We start from the raw sequence: 22496 nt of genomic DNA on the forward strand, positions 1-22496 counted from the left end.
TTTGTCTCTAACATCATATGAACCGTTACTATGACAACCAACACACCCGGTTCAACCCGTGTGCTCGTATAAGCTATAAAGGATATATTTTTGCGCAATCAGGATTATATTGACATTAGCTCTAATCAAAGTTTGATAGCATTAACAAATTCTGTCTCTATTCTTTCTTCTCGCGTTAGGCTAGGCGGCCTAGCAACATTTCAAGAGGACTCAAAGCAATCGCAACCATCATTGTCATGTGAAACTTGCGACTTGATCAAGTCTAAATATATGATGTCATCTAGACATGTGTGCTGGAATTACAATGTACTTCTTCATATTTGGGGGCATTGTTTTTTTTTCTTTGAAAGACTGCTAAACCAAGTATATTTGAAATTGGCTTGGACATTTTCAGATCAAATTCACATAAAATATATATAGAAAAGAGGTAAATCAGATCCATGATGGATAAACATATAGGATAGATAAAACGAAGACGGGTCATATGCCTATGTATGCATCATGATCCTTCATAAGTAATAATACCAACTCATTCTCACTCTAACATAATTATCAATAGAACTTGGAAAGTATATGTGTGAATACCCTATTAGAACTAACCACTATATCCACACAGAATGTACAAGGGCAACTATCTTTAATAATAAAACCAATTCTCCAAAGATTACACAGAATCAACATGCCTAAACACTTAATGACATTTTATAGGATGGGAATAATCTAAGTTAGTATTCGTTCCTCTTTTTGATATTTTCCATACATTGTCTCTCGATTAGAGTAAGCCTGTTAAAAGTGTTTCAAACTGCCGTACCTTCTCATAATGTAAAGAAACAGCTGTTTAAGGCTTCATGGTTATCAAGCATGAAGGCATGTGGAAATACTCACCTTCCTGCCATGGTTTTGTTCACACGATATAAACCCGTTTAGTGGTTACTGAGGCCTAAGCTTATTGACTATCATATAGGTCCCTGGAGATCCAAGCAAGTAATTCGCATCCTATTTTCGGAAATCAATGACTAATTATACGTATTAATATACACTTGTTGACTTTGATATTCCTCTTCATATTTAAACCTGTTTACCCTCGTGGGTAATCTATTACTACAGTACAGCTATTAAGAGTTGATACGTTCTGTAGGGCAACGGTCCGCAAACTATGTTGGGGAGCGACACAAACTCGGAGTGGATAACTTCCATGCCTTCTGAGCATCGATTCTGAGGGGGTAAGACTCGGGGGTTCATGGCTCAGTTCTCATGGAAGATGTGTGCATGGGTTTAAAAGTTTGTGGACTGCTGCTATAAAAATATAAACAGTGTTGGGATGTTTAAGTATTATAAGCCAATTATCTACAGAAACCTGAAGGAGAAATTCTAAACATATATAAGCAACTATCACAAAGTGGGAAGAAATGGATTAATATTATTAATGACGTTAACATTTAGGAAGTCGTTTCTGCTTCAGTCCAACGTCAATAGGATGATGTGCTAATTAACGGAAGTCATATGGTTCAATGAATGATGAAGGCTTTAAATGTGCTTCTAATTGGAACCAAATTTTCATATATTTCCGCAATTTATCGCGACTCTAACCGACACTTTTTCTATTACGGAGACTTTTCAACCTTGACCCTTGCTTAACTTCTATAGAAACGATATTCGTTGAAATTCACATTGCGATTGTAGGATTGTTAGTAAAGAAACCATGCTGACATTAGCTATATATATATATATATATATTGATATATATATGCTACCAAATGTATATTTCTCGGAACGATGAATAAAAAGTTCACATGATATTACGTTTTCAAGAAACTAAGGTATCGCCTGAGTGATTTTGCCGTTGTTGTAAAGAGTGATAGGTATATACACTATAGGATATATCGATCTACTTCAGTGGTTATGATTCTGTATATATGTCATTCCCTTTGACCTCCGAGTATCATTTCAAGCTTTAACGAGGTGATAAAAGTGGGAGGGAATATCCTAAAATGAATTCGATATATACAAGGGTGAAAAATAGAGTCACAATTAAATGTCTATATGAATGGTTGATATTGAACGCAAAAGTATCCGTTGTCGTGTTTATGGAAAACATGTGCAGGCTAGTGGTGAAGACATACATATGAGTACATAATAGGCCTCTTCGTGAATACAGGAAACTAACCTCTATATATAGATGTCTAATCAACCAGCAATAACAAAAGAGGTTTTGACATGGACAGCACATTAGGCTACAGTTTAAGAGTATGTGGAAGATTATGACAGATCGGCATCAGCTGGTAGTGCGCATGCGCACAGAAATTTCTGCAGTCACGAAAAAACATGAGCTCAGCATATATTGACAGTTTTTTTTTAAATTTGTAACGAATATCAATTCAATTGTATCCAATAGAAAGTTGCAACGTCTATATAGACTCGTGCTGCAACTCTGTCATAGTAGATGAAACTACTATGTAGCTACTTTGCATATAGGCCTATATATATACGGTAGTTTTTATGCTGATCAATTGAATATGTTGATTAGGTGTACCAGATAATGATGATGCAATTTTGCGCGAGATTTTATTTAGAATTATTTAGAATTTATATAGCGTTCTTACGGATTAAACGAGATGAAAAGTAGTACATATAGGAAGATCAAATTTAGTGATGAAACACGATCAATCAGAATAAGCCCTGAATAAGCTCTGTTTATACAGGCAGCTGAAGTATTCGAAGATTACTGGTTTCATATACAGATAGTGGGGCACTCTGTGCTGTGATTTGAGGTGCATCACGACGAGAACCTTCGTTTCTATTATTTTATTTTTTGTTTTTGAATATTTGTTGTCAATATTTTACAGCCAGTTTTAAAACAAAAATACATGTATGGGTCACATGAAACGCTCTGAACCCAGCAAATATCAATATTTTCAGTTTTAAATCGACTATATATTGATACTATATTATATCGACTACATTATGCCGGTGCTGTGGCCGAGTGGATAAAGACGGTGGCATTTGAAGCAATGAGATTTAGCAATCGGGGTGTTCAGGGTTCGATACCCGGCCGGGTCATATAGTTAGATGGGTATTCCATCCAAGAGCAATCTACGGTTTTCCCATCTGAAAAAAACTTTCTAAATTGAAAAGATTCCAAATTTGTGTTAAAATGTTAAATTGGAAGCCACCCGACGTTTACGCTGTAATCCATAAGCCCTTGTGGGTTTCTCCCACATTTGTGGTCGCTTAAGCGTCATAAAAATAGCTGCTGATTATTACTACTATTATTATACTAGAGCACAGTCCGGAGTAAATTTGAACTAAAACAAGTCGATAGAGGGTGGCGAATCAACCAATCAGCTGCTTGAAGATTCCATATGATATTGATTATGTAGAGGAAATAGAATGCAATTCCCAAAAATTATCAATTGAACAACGTTTATAAGACTCAAACAAATTGTTAATCAATTTAAAACGTTTTTCTTTCGTTTTTAATATTCTCTTCTAGTCAAAATCCGCTGGGATATAACCTACTTGGTTTTTAACTTTAATGACTGTTTCATTCCAGCTCAATAATTGGGGCACCTGTCAAACATCATTCAAGTCTACAATTTCCGAATTGTTTTGACATCATATCGAAACCTCAGGAATGTTCCTTTCCACCTTTCAAACTTTCCCTGCAAAGCTAACCCAGTTCCTTGACAAGGTGCCGGGAGGACCCTGACTGGAAACAGTATCAGTTTAATGGTTAACTTGTAGCACATTAGTCTACATATAAACCTGTGTCTTAATGAATACGAGATTTACCCGCACTTTCAATACTACTATCATTACAAAAGTTGTCATTTCTACGAATGATATTCTTGAACACTTAACTATACATTTACATGTATACATATAGCATATACATAAGTCATACATAATTATGTTTAATTCATAGAATGAATATATGAATGTAAAATTGTGACACTCGCTCGGGCAAGGATACCATACAATAGCCGATCTGTCAATGTTTCAGACCTTAAAAGACAAAAGAACCAACATGTAGGCTTGACGAGAGATTGGGGCTGGTGGGGCCACAGCCCCTGGCCTGGGTCCTTTTAGCGGGCCCGGGATATATATAGGGATGAATCAAATCAGGTTACCTTCGACCAGATATATTATTGATAGTCACATGCATTAACGTACCATAAATTTATGAAGACATTCATAAGGGGGCCTGTCGACTTAATGTCCCCAGATCCCAATGCGGCTCTCCATGCGCCTTCCAACATGGGCCTAATGAATATGCATATATACTAATACATAATACGTTTGAAGCACAAAGACTAAAACGTTCAGTTACAACATCATGAGTGGAACATAAATCTGCGATAAAACGCAAGATGACGTCATTTCACTGGTGTAGGCCTATACATATGGAATGAAACACCAATCTAAGTTACGGTAGACTATACAGCAATCTAATCTAGTTAGTGAGTAGTCGAAAAGGGGTCATGATATGGTCGATGATGGAATACCATGTCTAACATTTTAACAAGATATCGGTGACTCTTTAATATAAATTGAATGGGACAAACTCTAACCCACTGCTCCTCTCTTCGAATTATTTCTCGTTTCCTCGTGAACTGTTCAAATTACCGTTCTCTTGCGCGCCTAGTGATGACCTACAGTCACCCCTAGCCACCTGTGCTCGAAATTCAAATCTGGCTTTAAATCCGGCTTATTGCTAATACACACTACAATTCCGTCACAAAACCCACATTTTCGAGTCACGTCTGACACAAACTCAATTTATGAACAAATTTCCTCCACTTGATGCGAATCAGGCTCCCATTCTATTGAACCAAATATTGAAGTTTTCAAAGCTGTATAGTTGCCTACACTACCGAAAAATCCATGGCATGGGCATGTCGTTCGATCAATTTGAATCGGTGTATAGTGCCATTTATACCACATTTTTGTTTATTTTCTCTAAATTTAATATGAGGTCAGGTTTCGATTAAGTTCAATTTTAAGGAAAAACGAAAGACCTGACGTGAACTTTAGTTGTATGTTTACCTCTTGCGTTTCTTGGGAAAGACCTTTCTATTTACATCATAAATTTTAAAACTAACAAGGATTTGTAAACGAAATTTCGACTAAGCTATAGAATGGTTTGTGTACGTGGGCCCTTATAGTTACGACTGACTGACTTTTCGGTTGACGGAATATGATTTGATACCCTTGCAGAGTTAACTGTTTCGAATCGTACTTTACTAGCCTAATATATATATATATATATATATATATATATATATATATATATATATAATTTTTTTAAATTGCTTTAAAGAGGTTTTTTTTCCCGAAGCAAATTAGCTCTTCACTCTTATTGGAATTAGACTAAAGAAAATGAAGGGAAAAGGAAGCAACTTGAATTACGAAATATGATCTGTTAATAAGTAAAATCTAAAATTATCTGCATCAGGTCGAAGTTAGTAAACGGACACTTTGGTATACGGTTTAGTTTCATAAGAACTCGTAAGAACAAGTCTTCCACACCGTAATCGTTCAAACACTCTTTAACATTACCAATGGTGAGCGAGAGTTGAATGTAAACTCCTAGTTTATAGACATGAAATCCACCTTCAACAGCAGGAGAAAGTCAGAAGTATTGAAACTTGTAAGCAGCTGCCACGTATACACCGACTAAATCCCTCACATGTGCTTATAGGTTTACATCCCGCAAAGACGGTATACTTTCAGTTTGCAAAACTTAGCCTACATGCGTCGCATAATCCGCAGTTTTTAAGTAGCGCGTGACGGGGAGTGTGGAAGGTTTCTTTCTCCACACCTTAATAACAGATAATATTTGCACTTAGCAAACGTTATGACTCCCTCCTTATTTCTCATTGTGGTAATTACCCACGGTCGTGGGGTTCACTTTTCGTTTGCCCACTGCCATCAGACCAAAATATTCGATGCCATTCCGAAGTCATATAATCATGACAAGTTTACATGTGGCTTTAAGCCGACCTGCAGTGTATCGTTGACATTGAAATCACTTAGGTCTTATGTTTCCCAGTAATTTCACGGTTTGTTGAGAATGTAATAATAAATATCGGGAAATCGGATCTAGATTTATACCATGGCGTAAGTAAATAATAAAATGAAAAGTAGTTGTCGATCATATCCATTATTATGGCAACATGCCTGTATAAGATCAGGGGATTCCATAACAACTCCCGGATAAGATCTTCAGATTCTTTGGGTTCAGTGTGGGTTCAACTTATTTCTTTGCAGTGCTTGAAATGGGGTGCAGAACCATGAAATGATTACCCTTCTTGCCATGCTTCCTTGATCAACCTTCGTTCGGAAAATCATCGGGGGGAAAAATGTTCAATTATTAGGATAAATTAAATTCTCTCGAGTTGATCCATGCATGGATGGAGGAGTTGTAATGCGGAGTATCACAAGGCATGGATAAGATGCCTTAATGTTACTGAACTACTCCTTGTTTCATGTTGTCCGAATAGAATAACTTATTGAATAGTGTATATGGACGTTGTCGACTGATTACAAATCTTTGCCTTAGGGGCAGATTTCGCAGAAACCTCAGAGCCTCAACAAGACACCATTTGTCAAAGTAGTCAACATCAGCTGACACGTACATTTTCGCACATCATTTGATGTCAATACGACCTGCTAATCGACGCTGTTAATGGGGGACCTTTAGATAACCTTCTCTGTTTGGAGGATTTACAATCCATTTACTATGTAAACATCGTGAATTTGTCACTTCAATAAGCAGACACCGGTCGTTGGACTTCTCGAAGTTTGACCTTACACCGGGTCACGTTGAATATGTAGGTCTATAACCGCAGAATACATTTTAGAGATGCATGGGAATTAGTCCGTGATTATCGCACAATAAAGCTGTTTATTTCACGGCTCAGTGACTAACACTTTACAATATCGTCATCCCTGGGATCGTGTTATATATAATGGCAATAATCCTAGAGCCATTTGGCAAAGTTCAAAGCCATGAATATCTGTAGTTGTTAGAATAACTCTCTTTTATAAACTGTTAATGGATACCCAATTTCATTAAACCAAGGGAACTTCTTTAAAGAATAAATATTGCATAAAATGGAACAGAGACTATGGCCACTGGCGTCCGGAGACTGACGTTGTGATCACGATGTAACCATGCAGGTACTTCAAAGAGTTATATATGTCTACAGTAATACAGATTAAAACACATCAAGCCAACGAATGGAAACTATATACCCATATTGTACCACGAAACGTAATTACCTGCACCTAACGTATAGCAGCAGTCCCTAACTGACTATCTGTATTTGGCCACTAAGGTAAATTTGCAATCTTTGTTCTCATTGCAAATACCGTAAACGGGATATACCAGAAATTATCCGAGTGACAAAATGTAACATCCTCCAGATCAACACTGGATTAACAAGGTATTTCAGTTGCACCCCAATTGGTAGCCAACACTCTTGTATAATATGTTCGCATCATTAGTAGATTAAAACCTGCAGGATTGAGGATTCGGACTCCACTGGGATGTGTTTTTAAGATTACTCTAGAATGGCTCAGTGCATGACGATTGGTTATCACTACGGTGACAATGTAGACATACCACAGTGATACAATGTACTATATAAACAACTAACTTCGAGGTATACATCCTCTTAGTTGCCACGATGTTCGCATACCACTTTATTTTGTTACCGACAGTGTATATCCTTACATCTCGGTATAACCAAACTTTAATGCCAATGTGCTTCTATACAAGTCAAGTTATAACTGGTCCATAGAGAATTAAACCTACCAAAGAGCATCACCGAACGTCATTCATCCCGAGGAGGAGGACTTCTCGTTTCGGATCAACGACAGTACTCAATCCGTATCGGATAAAAGAGGACCCTCTCGCAAGATGGATGGGCAGAAGCCTAAAGGTTATCGTGGGCCTGTGTTTGTCCTATAACATAATGTAGGCCTTAAACGGCTGGAGCATGAGATAATTGATCGTTTGGCTCGTTCAAAACGCCTCTTAAACCTAAGCATGGAGCATGTAAGTTGCCATGATTGTAATTTCAAGCGTATGTCTGGTGACATCTATCAACTTAGTTTCAGGACTGAAAGGTCAAAGAGGGTTTACAAATGGGCGTCACCATGCATGGAAATCCTCCAGATTGAATATCGCTTATGTTTGAAAAAATGAAGGAAAAAGTTGCAAATCAGTGGGATTTTGTATACATGTAAGGGATTGAAAATGTCATTTATCGACATTCTCGGGGCACGTTTGCCATTTGATGGTAAGTTCTCCGAAAAGAAATAGCATGATTTACATCTTATAATAAGCGAATATTATCAAACTGGTGAAAACGTGCATGGATTGGGTCATGCAAGAGAACCATTAACCCCATCCCGCCCCTTCCTTTCTGCCCGGTCGCCTCTCTTCCCTTCTCAATCCACTGTGTGGCATTCACCACATACATATCTTCTTGCATATCTTACATCACAATAAAAATGGATACCCCATTTCAATTTCAAACTGTCCTGCCTTGTAATTGCAAGCAATCGTGATAACACCACTAATCAATGTGACATGTCATTCATTACTGAAATAACTCGCACACTTCCTGGACGAAAATTAGATCTGTTATAGCATTACATATGACTCCGACAGCCTCCGTACATATTCCAATATCAACCAGGGGATTGGCACCTTTCATAGCTCTGGTAAAACAATTTCATTAAGGGTTATAGGTCTTACATGAAGTTATACTCTCATCAAGTCATTTCAAAATGATAGCTAAGAAGTTGACTTGTTGTCGCTAACGTTGGTATATGTTCTTCTTTGGTTGTCGACAAGTTAATCAAAGGTTAAAACAAAAGAGAGAGTTACAACAATCTGCTCTAAAACTTTTCGAATTTCTTTCACAAGCAGTTCCAATGGGTGTCAATATATAGTGACTTTCTTATAGGTCGCTGCTCTTTTTCTTGTTCCTCTATAACTCGATATAATCGGAGATAGTCAGCGAACAGAAGGAAATTGAGATCATCTTAACCAAAGCGTGTTTCCTTGCGAATCGAGTTGCAACCACCTTAACTGTCTCTGATTTCCTTCTGGGTAGATCGATAAGAAGAACCTCAAGGATTCTCAGTTCACATAGCACATCAATGACTGACATTGGCCTCAATTCACACATGATCCATGTCAACAGAAGATGATGATTGGTTGTCAAATCCATCACGGTATGTCAAGTTAACATTTCCTCCGTGAATTACAGGATTATGATATAGTCAATCAAAACTATATCCATTCACACATTACTCCGTTGATTACGCATTATTGATTACTACAAGATTAGGGGTCACATCTACCTTAACGGTATTAAAACAGGTACCAATTAAAGATCAACCTCAGATAAGATGAACATCACCAAAATGAAACCAAAGAAAGTTTGAGATCGGTTCAACGAAACTTACAAGTGGTGTGTTACACTTTTTAACACAAAGTCAATGAACGTAATCAACTAAGGAAATAATTTACCAAGAAGCTTAGGTTCTCTAGCCTACTGTACACTATATATGCCCCGGAGGATGATATCATATTTTTTTTTTTAGTGGGATACTTCTTGTCAACCTATGTTAGATTAATGCGTGATAACATTATTGCATCTGTTGATCTTTCAGTGAACAGAATGTATATATATTTGTATCCAGGCTCTTCGTTACTACTCAGATAATACCTGCATGTGGTTCAAGTTATACATCGACAACGTTGTTTTTCGAATATCACAGTAAGATGGATCCATAACTGATTTTACGTATAGCATGTACGCCAAACGATGCTTCTATTCGTCATGAGCACCCTCCCAGATTGTAATCAAATGAAATAATTGGAACTTTAAGATCATATTTATTTGAAACTTGAACCTTTGACACATATTCAAACAGCAGGTGCAGCAAAACAATAGATCAAACTTCAGAAATACAAACTAAAGTGTAAAATCGACGAACGATCAACAACTCGTACACGCATTTTTTCAATTCGAAGTTGAGAGACACTTGTTGACACTTGTCTCTCCAAATAAAGTTGTGATGCTGTGTTATGTTGAACAAGCCAGAGCTTATTGGAATAGACGCTACAATTGATTTCTAGTTTGCTTATAGGTTTAATATAGACCTACCTATACATACCAGACGATAACCCCACGATAATTATTTGAAAGACGTTTTAGTGATGTAAAAGAAAGTAAATAGTATTGTTGATATTGACCCAGTTTTTTTAAAGAGATATAAAAACTATAACGTATAAAACTACCTATAGTTGAATCCATTCAACTAGTCTGACATCGTATATGGACAGGCAGGTCTTTCACGAAAAGGGAACAAAATACTAATACAGAAATTATTCAGTGTTGAAATGCTTTTGAATTCTTCTATTGGGTCAATTGACGTGAATTCCTTTTCAAGTTTACCGCACATTGTTGTAGTATCAGATTTCTACCATGCGAACCTCACAGTTGAATTGAGGTATGTTGTATAAAGTCTTCGATCAAAATATACCTATCAAATCAGAACAAAATGCATGAAAGTGCCACAAGAACAGGACGGTTTTCAAATTCCCAGGTTAATAAATAAATCTCTATATAGAGACAAGTAGCCCTAATTGGAAAATAATTTCCGACTTACGAAAAATATTCTGTTCGCTCTAAATCGTCTTTATAACTAAAACTAAAGAAAGAGAAGCACGAGTTTACGTGGTTTTATTTATTGGTTATTGTAAAGAACTAATCCCTGCAGTAGACATTGCTACACACAGTTCTTAACGCTTGTAGTAATGCAGAACGGTAAACCATGGCACAGAGATAATTGACTGTTGCGAAATACAAAGGACAAACAGTCTGTATTCAAATAGTCTAAACCGCAACCCTTTAGGCTTTTGCATACACAGTTAAATGGTTTCTGATCGGATTCGATGAAATGCGGCTATCACTTCCGAATTTCATAAATTCCAAAGGGCATGGACAAAATCAGGCTGTTTTATAGCAGTCTTTCGAGGCGTAAAATGTTGATTCAAATTGTAATAAATGGTTGAGAAAGATAAATGAAATAAAGTCGTATAAAGAAGAGCCATTGGGGGGCTGCGCTGCTGACGTTTCTAAGTTTCTCAAGTTACCCGTTATGCCATTAATCCAAACATTTATGATAATGTGGTATTATTTCTGGCAAACTAAAAATGACCGGTCTTACCTCATCCTTCCCGCCAAGGAATGAACCTTGGGGTAAACCACCATGGTACAGGTGAACTCCATCCAGCCTTTACCTATACGCACTCTACAATCTTACAGTATACGAGGGGATAGGAAGCACCTTATCATTAAATGAAATCAATGATTGCCCATTACGACGATAATGATGTCATCAGGTGTACACAGGGCTTCCTCAAGGGCCAATTTGTGTCGGGATAATGGGTTTTTAAAATCAACCTTGGGTGAATACTTTGATTTTAACCTTTGACCCGTGTTTGTATATGAAAGATGGTAAATTATATGCGCATGATGGCCATACGCAATACAGTGTGAATTTAAATGAGTGCTATAAAAGTTTTTTCTTGTCCCTTTGACGGAGTTAACATATGAATTAGAGCTTATCACACATGCAGGAAAGGTGAAGGATTTTGATATTTGTCAAATTAACACTTGAATCGTTTTTATGGAGCACGAAATGATGCTATTGTCAATTAATTATATAATTGTATGCCTTCGGCCTCTATAGCGTTGATACTCACCAGTGTGTCTACATGTATACAAGCAACGAAGCAATAAAGGATCCTATACTGTGTGTTCATCATTTGAACTTAATTTATATCAACAATGACATTAAATATGTGTGTGTGTGCTACCGATCTTATTTGTGGATATAAAAATTATTCACCAAATTGTATACAATACCACATTACGAATGTTGCGACAAGTTCTTAACAACATTGTACCCAAAGGACATGGTCAATGATAATGTATAGGTATTGGCCTATACTCTATAATGGCAATTCTGCTTCTCATGTACCACATTACGAATGTTGCGACAAGTTCTTAACAACATTGTACCCAAAGGACATGATCAATGATAATGTATAGGTATTGGCCTATACTCTATAATGGCAATTCTGCTTCTCATGTACCACATTACGAATGTTGCGACAAGTTCTTACCGACATTGTACCCAAAGGACATGACCAAAGCTAATGTAGGTATATAGGCCTATTGGGTGTTATTGCTTCACAGGCATTCAGTGTACTGTGTGATATTACATGATGAAGTGGATTAATACGCATTCAAGGCCATACCTTTAAATACAAGATCATAATTGCACAGTTCGATCTACATATTTATATTAGGCCTAAGTTCATGTACAAGTATAGACCTACACTATATCGTATGTCTTCTTCAAGACATGGTCTATTGTATCTTCTGTCCCAAGCTTGTTATTTTAACCTCCACGAATTCTTACCAACAATCTGAGGTGTAAGATTGATATGAACGTTTGAAAACATGATAATTTAAAGGAGAAGGTTACATTATTGGGGGGGGGGGACCAGGGGCGTAGCGAAGGGGTTTTTGTTGAGGGGTGTGGAGAATTTGATTTGCCGACGGATCTGGAAGTGGTGACTGAAATGGGGGAGGGGTCTAAGGGGAGGTGGTTTCCCCCTCCCCTTTGGAAAATTTTTAGTTTCGAAACGTCCTTAGATGCAATCTGGTGTATATTTTAAGTCAAATTTGATTTGCCGACGGATCTGGAAGTGGTGACTGAAATGGGGGAGGGGTCTAAGGGGAGGGGGTGTCCCCCTCCCCTTTGGAAAATTTTTAGTTTCGAAACGTCCTTAGATGCAATCTGTTGTATATTTTAAGTCAAATTTGATTTGCCGAAATTTTGACTGAAATGGGGGAGGGGTCTAAGGGGAGGGGGTGTCCCCCTCCCCTTTGGAAAATTTTTAGTTTCGAAACGTCCTTAGATGCAATCTGGTGTATATTTTAAGTCAAATTTGATTTGCCGACGGATCTGGAAGTGGTGACTGAAATGGGGGTGTCCCCCTCCCCTTTGGAAAATTTTTAGTTTCGAAACGTCCTTAGATGCAATCTGGTGTATATTTTAAGTCAAATTTGATTTGCCGACGGATCTGGAAGTGGTGACTGAAATGGGGGAGGGGTCTAATTTTTAGTTCTGAAACGTCCTTAGATGCAATCTGATGTATATTTTAAGTCAAATTTGATTTGCCGACGAATCTGGAGGTGGTGACTGAAATGGGGGAGTGGTCTAAGGGGAGGGAGTGTCCCCCTCCCCTTTGGAAAATTTTTAGTTTTGAAACGTCCTTAGATGCAATCTGGTGCATATTTTAAGTCAAATTTGATTTGCCGACGGATCTGGAAGTGGTGACTGAAATGGGGGAGGGGTCTAAGGGTAGGGGGTCTACCCCTCCCCTTTGGAAAAATTAGTTTGAACGTCCTTAGATGCAATCTGGTGCATATTTTAAGTCAAATTTGGCACGGAAGAAGCTCCCGTTCTCCTTTTTCTATTCAGCTTTCCTTCTTTCTTCCCCTTCCGCTCTCTTCACCTTTTCTCCTTTTGCCGAGAGACCCAAAATTTGCCGACAGCGACCAAATTATTGGGGGGGGGGGGGTGTGACACCCCCCACACCCCCGCTCGCTACGCCCCTGGGGGGGACATATATACCAACTTGAACAGGTACAAATATTCAAATGATAACGCGGTCTCTTATATATGCAACTTGGAACAGACGCATGCATTATTTCTTTTAGATCAACGATATAATCTAAATGTCAGGTTAAACAACTGAGGCTCTGTGTCAGATTTTATTACTAATAAAAAACAAATTCTCAAAATTGAGGTTAAAGCAAACATAACACATCGGTGATATACCGATAGGTTTACTGCAACGATCTTGGTATTTCTCACCCACACAAAGGGACCAAATAATCAAATAGCTAATAAACGTGTGAATTTGATGCTTACTGGCCGGCAAACTAACTGAGAAGTGTAAACATATTAGGCGAATTATACAATGCTCACCTTTGCGTGTGCAAAGTGAAAAGTTTTAATTGTAGCTATCACACGCACGAGACAGCTATAGTGCCTCATTTAACTTCTTAATGAGTATTTTTTATTATTTTTTACGAATGTGACTATGCACAGAAAAATACATTAATTGTACAGACCACTTCGGAGCACTACAATTCTATATGCAAAGATAGATCACGGAAGGTTTACCCTGAGTAATACTTCCATGGAGAAATTCGAGAGACAAGGAGAGATTTGTGAGTTCATTTTTGAATTTGATTCATTTTTGAATTTGATTCATTTTTGAATTTGATTCATTTTTGAATTTGATTCATTTTTGAATTTCATATTTTTTTTTCAAATTTAATTTGATGATATTTTGCTTTATATTTAAGTCTTTGACACTAAAGACATTCACCTGTGGTCCCTCTACATATAGAAAATCCAGTCTCGAGACAAGAGTAACTTTCAAAAAGCCATATAAACGTCGAGGGTACAGCATGTATCATAAACCAACAATTTCACACCACCCGTCACACCCACATTCATTTCAAAAGTTAAATAGAGTATACAAATCGTTCGTAGAATCAATTAATTGCATACAAATTCGTTAATCCATGCCCGGCGTTATAATTACTATAGCGGTCTTCAATCAATTACTGTACCAATACACTTGTAAATGACGTTTCCTTTCAAGGACTTATAACGTATATCAAGTTGAAATAGCTAACCTTGACATATCTTTTGTTTAGATTTGAAATAAAGATTTGTTTGAAATAACAATTTTATAATCATGAAGGTGGCATTCACATAGTACAAAAGACGCTATCTATCCAGCTGTTTTTGAGGTGAGGAATAAGGAGTAGTGTTAACTGCCGTATAAAAGCGTCTGTGTCGGTTAGTGTTTCAAATACAAGCTGTAAGACACACTACATAGATAGGACCGGCGCGTATACTGTTCCAGTATCCAACTTTACAGACGCACATATTGACATAGCCTATCGAAACATGTTTACTGAAAATATTGAAAATCGGATCGAATTTTATAATTACTCACTAATTAACCTTTATTTGTTGAAATCATTCACGAGGGTGTTCTAGTTTGATTAAATTTCTTCATTCTTACTTAAAAAGGACACTGCGTAGGTTTGCTAAAATTGGCCATCAAACGCAAAGAGCTGATTTCACAATAACAATTTTGTAGTTACAAACAATAATATCGGTTATTGATTGCTTCATTACAACAAAACATGAAATAATTACCGTTTGGTAAGAGGCGTTACTTTCCAGATAACTAAGTTGCCTAACACTTAGTCCCAATGCCTCTATGACGAGCATAGGCTACATCTATAATATACATGGAAACTTAAGTTGTCTACTTCATGATGTTGTTGTGCCAATTAAGCACCACACTTTGTCGAATAACTTTTGAGATTAAAACTCCAACAAAGTAACTTTGTAATTATATATAGTGTATTTCCTTTTATCCGCGATGTTCCATTCGAAGTTGTATGAATGTTTTTTTTATCTACGAGACACTTGCGGTATGTACCGTGTGCTTTAAGGAACATCTTCCATCCACACGGAAACATTTCCGCCTACTCAGCACTTTAATGGAGGATGTTGTATAATGGGATAATTCAACATATACATATTTTCTCCACCTTATAGTTGAATATTTGCAGGTCGGAGTCATAACATTCGAGTCATAACATTAACTTTATTTGAATGGTAACGTGGTAGTATTTATACTTTCAATCAAGTATAAGGACCACAAGCTTCGAAAAGTTTGGATTTCTATATTACTTCTGTTATATATAGGCCAACACGATATCAATTGCCCCTAATCCGTTTGGAATGAATTACGCTTTTGTGGTACACAAACTATTGTGCATAAATACGACATCCGATATCGATCTTTCGGTATTGAAAACCGTTACATAGCCCAGTAATGCCGATATCGGTCTTCCGGTACTTAAGCCGTTACAAACCTTATTGTAGCCTAGTAATGCCGATATCGGTATGTAGCTCTAGCCATTTTCTGGATTACATTGGGTTTTAGAAAGTGTTTGCTTTTGTATATATACGAACATATTCCCACGCTGTATCACGATTTCTTTGATTCAAACTCTTATCTATATGTCACACAACAAACAAACAGTATGAAAGTTATTCATAATTTATTCATTAAAGTTATGCGCATAAACTTTAAATAATTAATCTGACGATACTTATCAATTTCCTGTAGAATATTCTCGGGAATAAAAAAACGTCACTCATAACGAATACTTTGATGTATTTAAACTTGCTGTCGGCATGAGTGCTTGCAATTTCATCTACATCTCAAGTGGTTTACCACCAAATAAAGTAAACGACATTTTATTGCGGAACATTCCCGCCGTCTTCTTCTACAGACGAACACGTCACAGTTTAACAGGATTAAAGTGAAGCCAAGCCGGCGGGTAACACATCAGACATGAACAGAGATGGAAGTCTAGGCTGGTAATCAAGACACAATTGCCACAGGGTTGGTATACGTTTGATGAGGCTTAAAGGGATATTCCCCTGGCAGACATTGTGACACTTATATTAAAGCGGACGATATTTCGCACTGTTAATTCGATATCTTGTTTCTAACTCGGGATATGGTTGCTTGAATATAACCTAGTTTGATTGGCTAATCCATCCCCAGTTGGATCACAGTGAGGTGCAGGGTCGCTGGGGTCACCACGGTAGGTGTTCACAGCAAAACATTTTCGCCAATACAAAATGATAGATGCCCCGAACTTCATACACCGAAATATCCCTTTAATCCTTTTAAGATTTCATAAACTGATTAGATTGATGGAAAAGAGACTATATAGAAGACAACACTTTTTTTTTACATAAGAAAATACACACTTTGGTATAGTACACTGCATGGTAATATATGGACATGTCATAACTGAATGTCTCTATACGGAGGAGGACTGGGACAACACAATAAGGAACGGAATGGCAGCCTGAGAACGAAAGATAATCACAGAGAAATACCATTTAAACAGCAAAGAATAGCGGTTTGAGAGGGGGAAAAAGAAGGAAAAAATGGATATACACAAATTTGTTGCAGTATATTGACAATCAGTTTCGTTCGAAGATACAGTATACTTATACTACATAACAAAACAGTGATAACAAGAGTACCTCTAAACCACATCCATTTACCGATGACCTCTTAAAATTACTCTCGACAATGAGTCTTGACATCTACTGAATATTTGCTTCCTTCACCTGTTAGTTCCTGACCCTGCAGGCAACTGAGTCAACCTTCTATATGTGGACCACGGGAGACTAAGATTCATACCATTTCCAATTAATCTTCTCCGCGTAATCTTAAAATTAAAACCATACGTGTTTTATTTTTATTTTTATGTATACATTGCACTCATTTTGACCTCAATCAGGATAAATTAGCATCTTATGTATATGTATATGTATATACATACCGACATCATGAATACATGATTGAGTTGGCTGTGGTAGACGACGAGACGAGGGCAGGAATAACAAAATGATACTTAAATATAGACACATAACGTTTATCGGATATCCTGAAACATGTGAAATATTTCCAGGTAGCAAGAAAGTTCAAGACACACCTTCCTTCATTTCAATTCCGACAAGTTGTTTAATCGTTTCTTGAAGGTTGATATCGATAAAAGGTTAGATATAGAAACAAATTTCGATTTGTTTTCCATATTTGTATGTCTTAAAGCAACTATAGTTTGTGTTGAATAGACAAGGTTACTCAACCTGTTATTGGATACAAATTTGAAATCACGGATCAAAGTATGACAACTAACTAGATGTGTTTCACAAAGAAAGAGAGTGTTGAACAGTGAGTATGTTAATCGATTGAATTACTAATCTCGACATTTCGATATCTTTGTTTCATATTATAGAAGAATCATGATTCCTCAAGCTTATGCGGCAAGCTGATTGGTATAAGCGTTTAAATGCGCAAAAGCTGTTACTGAACAGGCTCCTTTAAATGAGCAGTGGAGTATAGTGCCAGGTGGGACACCAACATGGTTTAGAATAAACAGATGTTTTGATGAGCAATAACCATGCAGGTGTTACCCTGCAGGTGTAAAAATATGTTTCGAAAATGAAAAGTTTAAAAACATAAAGAAAGGAAGAAGGCTGCTGACTCCAATCTTAAATTCAGTTTTCATATTTTTAATAAAACTAATGCTGCATCTACTTTGACTGATGTTCAATTTATGAGACATAAATAGTTATGTAGCGTATTAAATATCACACATAGCCTAAATAGTATATGTAATGTATTAAAGCTTTGGTAACAGTATTTCAATGATTGTATATGACATGCGTCTCTCGTGGCTATTTTGAGCCATAATATCTGATAGTATAATTGATGCCTTGCCGGCATCCTGAATCAAGTTCGTGTACAACACGTACACCAGTTTAATACAATAAATGCATTCAGAGGACATTACCAAAACTTGTCAATTACAACATAACACATTTCCGTGCATCACAACGTGGTTATTTTGAGCCATAATATCTTATAGTATAATTGACTATGACAATGCCTTGCCGGCATCCTGAATCAAGTTCGTGTACAACACGTACACCAATTTAATACAATAAATGCATTCAGAAGAAGTTAGACATTACCAAAACATGTCAATAACAACTTAACACATTTCCGTGCATCACAACGTACCGAGGAACAATAACAAACTCATTAGCTCATATCTGACAGTTCCACGTTTTATGTACTCATGTCAGTTGTACACTGTCATTATGTTATTTTGAGATAGATTCACTTCAAAGTTAGCAAACTTAACAAACTGTAGATTGTAAACTAAATATGCTCCCCTTGTCGTCTGACGTGGTTTATATCCAAATTCGAAGAATAGAGAAAATTTGATTTTGCGTTATGAAAGCATCGACTTTTGTCTTTGGCATTGAAAATCATCTTCATAAGATATGATAAGATAACGAAAAACGATGTCATAAGAATCCGACGACACATATGCAGATAAACATTTGTGGTTTTGAACTACAGAGCTTCATGCCATAACGGCAGACTGCGATGACTCATGACTCAAACTTCAACGCACCACGTGATAAATATAATCTCCATGACTCCTTGGCGGGAAATGCTCCCTATGCTTGTAGACAATATTTATACCGGTCCATTACATACAGAGTACCACAAGACGCTGTCTTACTTTCGTATGAAAAACAATAACCCAATCAAAAACTGTATCATATCCTACCGTAGTTTATTGACTGAGAAAAATAAGCCTAATTCAGTTTGTAGAGGGCTGTCAACCACACAAGCCGAGATTTCATCAAGGCGGGTTATTGGGTCGCTATTGTTACAGGTTGCTTTATGGAGGGTTAAACGAAACTGCAAACAATTTAGGTGTCACTAAGTAAACATGTTCACCTTGTGATGGAAGATGTTGACAGTAAATGAAGTACATGCTTCAAGTGGCAGCCAGTCAAAGCTAAAGATTTTAAACACACAGGTAAATCTAAAGAAGACTTAAGGTTACCAAACAGATGTAACAGTTGTTACTACAATATATATATATACACTGTATCTATTGTAATAATGACATGTAAAGGTCGCAGGTAAGCCTTACATAGGTGTGTATATAGATTGATAAAGATACTAATCCATCATAAACCCTAGCGACCCTAGAGACGAGACTCTTCTTAGTATATGGCTAGCTCTATGAAGGTCAATGTGGACTATATATAACAACATCTATAATCAAATTATGCAGGATTTATATAAGACTGCGGTTCTTTTTGACAAAATTCTATCTATAGCAGAATGTCTAACGTATAACTACTAATTGCATGTCGTGTATACTATTCATATTTCATTTACACAATTTGCCTGAAGGAAGAGGGGTTTAGTGATAGCAATTAGTCATATAGGTGTGAGATATAAACTCTAGTCTGAGATAAATAGAAAACAATGCGAAGACTCGAGATTCTGGAAGTCAACTGTTAAATCTGACTGTTTATATTGTTTACATCGTAGCTGTCAACCAAACCTCCTTTCAATACGTCCAAAGAGTAAAGTATACTATATACAGTATATGCTTGGATATACAGACAGGCCTAACTACAATATTTTCCAATCGTTACAGAGCTAGGGCAACCTTAACCTACATGTACCAATGTTATCGCTGTTAAGAGACTGTGGGCAGCTGTCTCTTATTCATTTATCCTGTACTGTACAGGTTAGGCCGGTGACACCACTTACAGACCACCGCAGTAGTCCCACGAGTAGGTTGATGGACCAATGGTCGTCCGACATACAGCAGCAACAGCGGACACCAAGTTGTATCCTCACAATGAATACTTTGAATGCTCATCACAGACTATAGTAACCTTACGAACGAGACGGTGACCCAGCGTGGCTCCATGACCATGTAATCGCTCAGGTCAAAGGTTATAACCTATTCTATTCGTGGGGTATTGTATATACCATGTCAAAAGACTTACGTACCGTTTGTAAATATTTGATCACGGGGAGCGCTTCCCAGAGGTGGTTCTTCCTAGCCATGTCGGGTGTTTATTGACGGATGGAAATATGATAAGTATACTGTTCGTTCATATATGTATCGAGCGTGAAATGGAAGATGTAAACATTAGAGTTCTGTTATTGACATAAAGAATTCCTCTACCAAAGCTGCTGATAAAAGTCTGTTTGACTTCTCCCTCAAGGAACGCCAATTAGGCAAACGAATACGACCACAATCAAGCTGTACATGAAGCGAAACAATTACAAGCATCACCTAAACAGACTATGTTAACGTTCGTAATGCACAAAGTCATTATCTTTCAAAACATGAAATATGGTACACTTTAATGATGCCAAGCCGCTCCCCCACCCCTCCCCGTCTCATCGAACTCTTTGAGTATCAAGCAAATTAGTGATTACAAGACTACAATGTTTCAAACCGTTATATCTGTATAAACCGTATATAATACAATCTAGTTTGTTTACCAGGTCAACAAGCACCGTTATATAATGGTAGTTAGCATTCAAAGCGGTGTACATCTAAAGGTTGTCAAGAATCACGTTTGTTTAACGAGGTAATACAGTAGACTTGCTGTAAATGCCAGATAAAAGTGAAGCTTTTGACTCAATATCCAGAACCGATTGTCCCCACGCGTGCAATATATTTACCTAATATTGGACGTCGATGGGTTCATGATGATGTATTGAAAATGGATTATTCGAAATCTCATTACCACATTAAACATCATATTGTTGATGACAAACAGACGCATTACTAGAATGTAAGGTTTGTATGGGATTCAGGAAGTTGAACAAGCTAATAGTGTGTATGGTACTTCTATCTATCCCTGTAGCAGGAAAGAATGACAGTAATCATTGTAGTTTGTACTGCAGTGTACTATGATTTGGCGGTTATATATATATATATATATATATATATATATATATATATATATATATATATATATATATATATATATATATATATATATATATATATATATATATATATATATATAGTGTTTTACCGAATATCCATCAGATTCGAGCATAAATCGACTTCAGACAAACTTTCAATCTCATTTTAGGCTTTTACGCATAGTGAGAGTAATACATACAAACAGTGTAATGAAATGAGATCAGTATATGGGTAGTAAAAGTCTAATCTTTAAAGAATGTTTCTGGGCCGCGTCTGGAAAGAACGCTACGTCGTTGGGTATACCTTCCTATGCAGATCCGAACCTTAAGTCTTATCCTACGTTGTTATGTACATGTAGATATACTATAAAATTTAGTCAAAACACATAAGGTATATGGGAGCTGTTATTGTCAATAGCTTTACCGTACTATAGGCTCTAGATAAATGTTTCTTAAGTGTGCCATGCAGGTATATAGTAGACGTTAACATTCATTACTAAAGAGCATTCTTAAAAGAGGAGCCGAAAGGACCTTCAGATTGGTTGGGTATAAGACTCTGGTCGTTTGGGATTGCCCCAAGTGGCCGCGTTCCCCTTCCCTCTGAGAAATTGTGGTATGATATAAGTGTGCCCAAAATACGTTTGGTTATTGATTCAGAATTCCAAATCTGCTCTCGAATTAAAGCGGATCGGAAACCGTTCATCTGGGTGCAGTTAATGAAGCCCGACTTGCACCACCATAATTAAGTAAAGTTTACACCTTATACCTATTCCATCAGCTACATAGATTAGCGTGATAATGTTACACTGCATCTCTGAACGTATGCCTGTATCTTATTGGCCAATATTCCCGTGGCTGTCGACTGAGGATTCCCAAATTAGCATGTAATGGCCCGTGGGGAGACTCGATCGCAGTCTTTTCACAGTGATTTTAATGCATGGCACAC

General features: G+C 37.0%; 1 protein-coding gene across 3 annotated transcripts in view; it reads right to left on the reverse strand.

The window, feature by feature from the left end:
- LOC139966393 (uncharacterized) overlaps window positions 1-22496 on the reverse strand; it is a 101751-nt gene that overhangs the window by 69391 nt on the left and 9864 nt on the right. The window lies entirely within an intron of this gene.

This window comes from Apostichopus japonicus, chromosome 4 (assembly GCF_037975245.1).
Source record: "Apostichopus japonicus isolate 1M-3 chromosome 4, ASM3797524v1, whole genome shotgun sequence".
Lineage (NCBI taxonomy): Eukaryota > Metazoa > Echinodermata > Holothuroidea > Aspidochirotida > Stichopodidae > Apostichopus > Apostichopus japonicus.